Raw genomic sequence first — 7,750 nt, forward strand, 5'->3', positions numbered from 1 at the left:
CCCGTCACATGTGTAAGTTGTTACATTGGCCCTGGGAATGCAGAAGGGAACAGCAGAGCTGTAGGCAAGGTACTGTTCTCTGAATAAACAAGCTTTATTACTCTATAAGCTTAACTCCTTGGTCTTTTGAGAACAATGCATCTCCCATCCCCGAGCTTGGACTTTAGACTGCTATGTCCCTGCAGCAGCAACACAAATTGCCTCCGGGAGCCTGCAGTTTCTTTTCTAATGGAAATCCAATCAAAAGAAAATGGTGAGAGCAAGGAGGAGTGGGATTTCCCATCAGCTGTCCAGCCAACTCAGGATAGTAGGGAAGGAAGGCAAGCTTCTACTGTGTGTCCATCCTCAGGCAGTCAGGGTTTTGGCCTTCTTAGCACCTCTACTGGCCTATAAAAGATGTCCATTTTCACACCTTCACATAAAATTGGCAATAACCCTTTACTGGCCTGGAAATACATGTTAGCTCCTTTAGTATCTCTCCATCTGCAGTACTGCTTGTCCTATGGTTGTTCCTATTTGCAGGGTTTGTTTCTGTTTAGTTACATTCGTTTCAGATGAATGCCCTTGTCAATTTAAAGCTATTTTTTTTGGCTGCAAATCCTTTCTTTGGTTCTGTGATAGTAAAGAAAAAAACATAAAATTATAGCATTTGACTTGTAGTGGACCAATGCACTGAAGTCAGTTTTTTAGAAGCTTCTGTATTTGGGATACAAATGCTTCCCTTTTCAAGGGAAGAAATAATCATGTTGTTTACCAATGAAATAACTAGGTAAAGAGCAGGAAGTGCAGTTTACTTTCTCTTGATCTCTTTGTAGTGAAAGAGATTTCTCTTCAGTTTCTCAGCCTAATAGCTGCAGAAATTTGATTTGATCAACATTAAAGAGCTTACACACCCAGTAGGATGTCAGGAAATATGTAGATTTGTGACTCTTATGAAGCTGCGCCACTGACTGAAGGAGAGCTTTAGAAGGAAGTCAGGATGTTTAAGTTCCACCATCCACTACAAGGTGGATCATTATAGTGCAAAGCTTGGAGGAAGGGTGGCAAAAGTGTTTAAATAAGGAGAAATAGAGACTCACAGGGTTCTGAGGGGTACCTGGAAAAAACCTTTTCAAGTACCAACCATATTTGTCATCTTTGTGAAATATAAAATACAAAATAAACCCCAAACCACACTAATCTGGTTTTAGAAAGGAACAGTTTGTTGCTGTGATTAAGAAAGTATATATGTCTAGTTCTTATTTATTATGGCCTCTACTGACTGCAATATACACACTGAAATTGACTTCAGCCATTAAGCTGGTATCCTAGAAATTCCTGGGATAGAAGCATGGGTAGTAGTTACTTTGGCTCAGCCTCTGAGCTACATACACCATATTAATTGCTATTGCCCCATTTGATTTTCTTTTAATAATTTGAAAATTTTCTTTCCAGTTGAAAATAAAATGTCAGTATTTTTGGACTACTTCATGTATGAAGTTAAGCACGCAGGTATGTTTTTGCAGGATTTCACCGTAGTTTGTACCCTATAAAAATGGTTCAAAAGGTTTTACAGTCAGACACGTAAGCAGTCTATCTTCAAAACTACAATTTGTTAAATTGTTCCAAAAAGTACATGCAGAATAGGTATGATTTTGCCTCTCCGTCCCATACCACTTCTGCCCTCACTCTATATAAGACTTCTTCTTCACCAGTATCTTGATAATCTTCAAGCATTTTATATAGATTTTGTGTATGTTTTTATGTGTGTGTATCCCTGTAAGCAGCCAGTATACTTCTGCTTCAGAACCACATTGGGTTACACTGACCTCCATCTCTACCGCTCACTCGCCTGCCATGTCTTTAATGGGAAATGGCTGTTCGGGAGAATGGATGTTCTTGACTGGATGATCTGTTTGGCCCTATGGAGGTTCTTCTGCAGGGTTCCACCATCCCTACACCCTGTTCCTCCCTCCCTCCCTCCTGAGGGTCAGGCATGTAGGGTTTCTTCTTCAGAGTTCCCTCCTCCTGCAGGTTCTGGTGGTATTTTCCCATGCCCATGTTGCCAAATGCTGAGTTCTCTCAGAGTTCTCCTTTTAAATTGCCCACTTCCTGCTGTGGACCCATCAGGGCCGGTTTCCTGGAACATGTGTCCTTGTGCTCCTGAGATTGCCAGGAGCTGTGGTTCCCTATGCTCTGGAGCTGCACTGTACATCCAGACCTGGACAGGTGAGTCCCTGGCCAGTATGGCTGCCCCTGTGGGGGCATGGCAAGAGCTGGGACCCTTAGTATATATATTGGATTTTGTTCTTAGATTTTGTTGGATCTTACTTCTCTGAGAACACAGTTTGACTTTCAAAGCTTTACTTGCATTTGCCACATGGCAGCTAGAAAACCATCTTTTAATGATGAATTTGGCAAGTCTATTATTGAATCAGTAGAAGCCACTGATCCCTACAATGCCGTTGTGACAGGCAATTTTGTGGACTGTATCTGCATTTACCAGGTCGCCAAGCATAAATTTTGTCAATCTGTTCTTCATAAGGTTAATAGCTTTTATTCGCTAGAAAATAAAATGTGTTTACAACAAAATAGCTCTGCTTTTATATATGTGGAAGTTGAGGTAGAGTGTTTTAGTGACTTATAGCAAGTCAGTGGCAGTACTAGAATTAAGAGTTCAGGAGTTCTGCTGCCTGTTAGTATTATGGAGACCAAATTTGTTGATGATATGAATAATGGCATTTAGCATTATTGGAAGCACGCTAGGGACCAGATTTTTTTTTTACAGTTCTTCAGTTTTTCCTTTACTTCTTTTGGTTAATTTTCCATGCGCAAAAAGGTTGAGCGAATCTGTAGTAGCTGTTGGTCTTTCTTAAAAGGGCATGTATACATTTTTAACAGCCTCACCCATCTCATGTGATACAAATTCTTTGGGAACAAAGTTGTAGGTTGTTACTGGGCTTCAGCTATCTGAATAACCGAAAATGTTTCTATTATTTTTCTGATATTTGCTTGTTGAGGCTTACTGACTTGAATGATTTTGTTTGTATCTGGACCAAGTATATGGAGAAAGTATACTTCTCTGCAATGAATAACTCTAACTGACCCAGTATAAATAATGGTATAATCCATATTAGATAGCGGTCTCCTTTTTATATCCATTTTATAGCTTGGAAGCTTAACTATACATTCTTCTCCATGTGGGTAGGTTTTATACATCAGGTAGGATGAAGATGGAATTCTCTTATCTCTATTGGTATCTCTATAAAGTTACCTTTTTCAATAAGATGAATAATGTTTGCGTTATAAAAAACAGATTTTTTCCCCTGTGCACATGAAAGACTCTTTATGCAAACATATGGGTGACATAATAGCCCTGAAACAGACAGCAGAAGAATTCCTCTGGCACAAGTACTACATAGAACAGCTATGGGCTGTCATATGCAATTCCCATGTCCCCTCCATACTCCCACCCCTCCCCTCCCATGCATAGGTGCTGTGTCAGGGCAGGAAGGGAACCCAGCAGCATATGTGGTAGGTCTGCGCAAAATGTTGCTGGCCATTTCATTTTGACACTGTTTCAACCAATTTCAAGGTCAAAACAGCAAAATCAGATTGAAACAAAGGACATTGAAATAGCCTTGAAACAAAATGAGGCTAGTTGAAATGTTTTGACCATAGACTGGGGATGGGAAGTCAGTCCAGCTGGGTTGACTCCCCATGCCCCGTGCTAGATCCCCATCCTCGGCACGAGATCACACCAGGGCAGCAAGGCAGCCCAGCTGGGCTGCTTTCCCATCCCTGGTGCTAGATCATGTGGGAGGGCGGGAGGCAGCCCAGGTGGGCTGTTTCCCTATCCCTGGTGCTAGCTGGGCTGCCTTGCCAGCCTGGTTCGATCTAGCATGGGGGATGAGGAAGGAATCCAGCTGGGCTGCCTCCTGCCCCCCACGCAGTCTAGTACCAGGGATGGGAAAGCAGCCCAGCTGGGCTGCTTTCTCATCCCCAGTGAAACATCAAAACAGCCTTTCTGTTTCAACGCAATGAAATGGAACAGCTGTTTTGACTCAAAATGAAATTCAAAATGGAACGCCCTTCCGTCAAACTGTCAAAACTGAAGGTGAAGCAGAACAATGCCATTTCGCACAGCCCTAATATGTAGCTGCAGAGATTCTCAGTTATCAGCTATTGTGGAGCCAGCTGGTAGGCAGCTGAGAGGGAAAATACCATACTGTCACAGGGCACTAAGGTGCCTGCTTCTTTAAGGGAAGAAACTGCCTAGACAGAGGGCCCTAGCAGCCAGGCTGAAACCCCACAAGTGCAAGTTGCTGTGGCAGCAGGCTAATGAGGGAATTAGCCTGCACCTGTACCCAGTCAGGTGACCAGAAGAAAGCAGAGCCCTGGGCACATATAAACGCTGGGGCTGGGACTAGAGAGCTAGTTCTCTGACAGCAGCCAAGGGAGAAGGAGCTCTCATAAAGGAAGCTACTTGGAGATGCTTGACTGCCTGTTCTGATGCTAGTAGAATTAAGGGGCTATAAGAGCTCATAAATGCTGGTGGGGAGGAGGCCCATTAAGCTGAGAGAGAAGCTTGCCTTCTTAAAAAGGGATAGAGTGTGGACTCTGTGTTATTGTTGTATTGTAGCCCAGGGGATTGTGCTTTCTCTTGTCATTTAAACCAGTGGACTGAGCTGAGGCTATTGGGGAGGGGGAGGCATCATTGGGGCACACTACAGTGTAGACAGCCCAGCACCAGAGAGCGTGCAGCGACAGGAGGCCAAGCTAAATGGAGGCCTCATAGAAAGGGATGTTTAATTGCCACTTACAAGGCATGGGGCATGGTAAAGGGGAGGTTTTGGAAGCACGCATGTAGCCCATAAGGCTTGGGGGTATTGTAAGGCACCTCCTGAGTGTGGGACCCAATAAGGGGTCCAACAACCCACAGGGTTTAGAGGAGTCTCTCAGGACTATGACTGAGGAGCAACTTAAGGGCAGCCTCCCGATTCATCATTTATACCAGCAAGACATGGCAGGTGAGATTAGTAGGCGCCCCTAGGGCAGAGCTGGCATGGTCATGGTGCCCTAGGGACATCCCAGCCATTCCTGGGGAGGCCATATTGTGACACATACATTAGAACAGCAGCTGGCTTTGCTACCTTATAGTGAGTGCTGCATTGGAACAACCTAAGTGGAAGGTGAGTCACAGATGGTTTTGCAGCCACACCTCCTTGACTGGTGCCCTTCTGTTCTGCACTTTGTAGAGGAATAGCATGGATTCTCAACCATTACTGATTAGCTTTCTTATCATGCCATAAACAGTGATTTACAGCTGGAAGGGAAAATATTCACAAACAATGCATATGAGCATATAATTTGTTATGGCCTATTATGCTGTATGTTGGTGTGGTATAAAGGTCTCATTGTTATTAGCCATTTTATCCACAAATGGCAAAGCAGCAACTTCTACAAGTGAAGTCATCCTAAAAGCACCCATAAAACCTTTTCAGCACAGGTAAAGTGATAACAACACTTCTTTACCAGAAGCAGAAGTGTCGCAGTTTCCAAGCATGAAGGACTGAAACATCAGGGACTATATATTTGCAAATGATGTAGGACTGAATATTGTCCAACTTACATTTCAGAACTGGTAACTTCTGAGGGGAAGCAGAAAACATTTTGTGGTGGCTCTTTAAACTGGAAGCTATTTTAAGTCTTGATCTTGCTAACATATACTCGTGTAAGTAAAGTAATTCATATGTGATAGTCTGATTGAGTTATCTTAGGATAGTACAGTCGCAGGGACTGATTGTAAGGACTTATATGCCTTGGGAGCATTCCTAGGAGTAAAGTTACTAGCATGGGCAAATATTTGTAGGATTAGGTCCTACAAATAGCCTTTTTCCCCATTTTCCAGTTATATGCAATAGGTCTCTGCTTGTCATTGCATGTGTTACATATGGTACTGCAATGTGTCACAGGCTCTAATCCTACCAGCATTTGATTAACTTCAGTGAGCCTTGGCTTTCACCAGTGCAAATGCAATGTACAAACACACAAAAGAAGAATAATTGCAGGCATGTGTGAATCTAGGATTTTGAAAAGAGGGTGCATGCAAGTGGTGGGGTGGTTCATCACATATAACACAACACACATTTTCCCCCAGGTTAAAAAAACCCAACAAAACTAAACTAAAACCAGTAGTAATATGATAGGGGCCTAGAGCTATATTACAGGATTTAGTTTGAGATTTGAAGTAAAAATAAGTATAACTTGACTAGAATGTGTATTAATTTGCTTTATCATATATTACATATTGTAAAGCACAACAAACTAGGCAAAAATAATCAAAATACGTTGTTTCTTTAGTCCTGTAGTAATTAGATGTAATTGTCCTTCTCTTTCAGATTCATGAAACAAAATCCATTCTTGAGCTTCTTGACAGTGCATCCAATGCTTCACTGAAACGTATTTCCACATCTGAGTTAATGTTTTTAGAGTTAAAAACAGTCCACAGAGCTGTGACATAGGGGGCATGTCTACACGTCGCCCTACAGCAATGTAGTGATGTGCTATGTTGCTGTACAATGCGCTACAATGACTTAGCAATCACGTATGTCTACATGTGATCGCCAGCTATGTCACCATAGTGGTGCGCTCCCCTGGTGCAGTGCACTGCTACAGTGATGTTGTGGTGAAATTTACCCATGTGTCATGCGCATGGTGCAGTAACCACCCATATTACACTTTGCTTTAGTACTTCCAAAAGGAGTAGGGCTGTGCAAAACAGCACCGTTTTGCTTTGACTTCTGTTTCAACGTTTCAACAGAACAGTGTTTTGTTTAGAGTTTAGTTTAGTTTCGAAAGCACTGTTCCATTTCATTTTGTCGAAACAGTTTCAATGTTTTGATGCTGTTTAGACATTTTGCCCAGGCTATCATAGGAAGCATGAAACTGGAGGAGGAGCAGACTCCTCTGATCACAGGCAGATTGGGGCCCATGCCCCAGGGAGAAGCAGCCCTCCTGGGGGCGTGGGCGGGAGGCTGCCGCTGATACCTAGGACCAGCCCTGGGAGCTGAGCTGGTGGAGGGAGGTGGAGTTCAGCCCCAGCGCTGTGCTCTGCTACCCCCCATGGGGCTCAGTTCCATGGGGTTGCAAGCCGCTGAGAACTGAGCTAGGTGGAGGCGAAGTGCAGCCCTGGGGCTATGCCCCACCTCCCTCCACCAGGCTGCAAGCCACTGGGAACCCAGCCTGATGGAGGCGCGGAGAGCGCTGCGCTCCATCCACCTCCACCGAGCTGGGTTCCCAGCAGCTTGCAGCCTGGTGGAGGGAGGATGAGCAGAGGCCTGGGGCTGCACTCTGCCTCCCTCCACCAGGCTCAGGGCCCAGTGGCTCGCAGCCCAGCAGAACTCAGCCTGGTGGCAGGAGGCAGAGTTCAGCCCTGGCTCTGCCCGCCTCCCACCTCCCGCCACCGGGCTAAGCTCCGTGGGGCTGGTGGAGGCGATTGGAATGCAGTCCAGTGGCGGGAGGTGTCCAAAGCTGGCGCTGCGCTCCGATCAGCTCTGTCAGCCCCAGGGAGTGCAGCCCGGTGGCAGGAGGCAGGGAGAGCCAGGGCTGTGCTCCCTGCTGGGCTGAGTCACATGGGGCTGTGCAGAGCGCAGCCTTGGCTCTCCCATGCCTCCCACCACCTGGCATCTGCTTTGAAACTTGAAACATTTCGACTGGCCTCATCTCGTTTCGAGGCTGTTTCAAAGGCCTCTGTTTTGTTTTGATTTTG

Source organism: Gavialis gangeticus, unplaced genomic scaffold (genome assembly GCF_001723915.1).
Source record: "Gavialis gangeticus isolate Ggan-Ray unplaced genomic scaffold, GavGan_comp1, whole genome shotgun sequence".
Taxonomy (NCBI): Eukaryota; Metazoa; Chordata; order Crocodylia; family Gavialidae; genus Gavialis; species Gavialis gangeticus.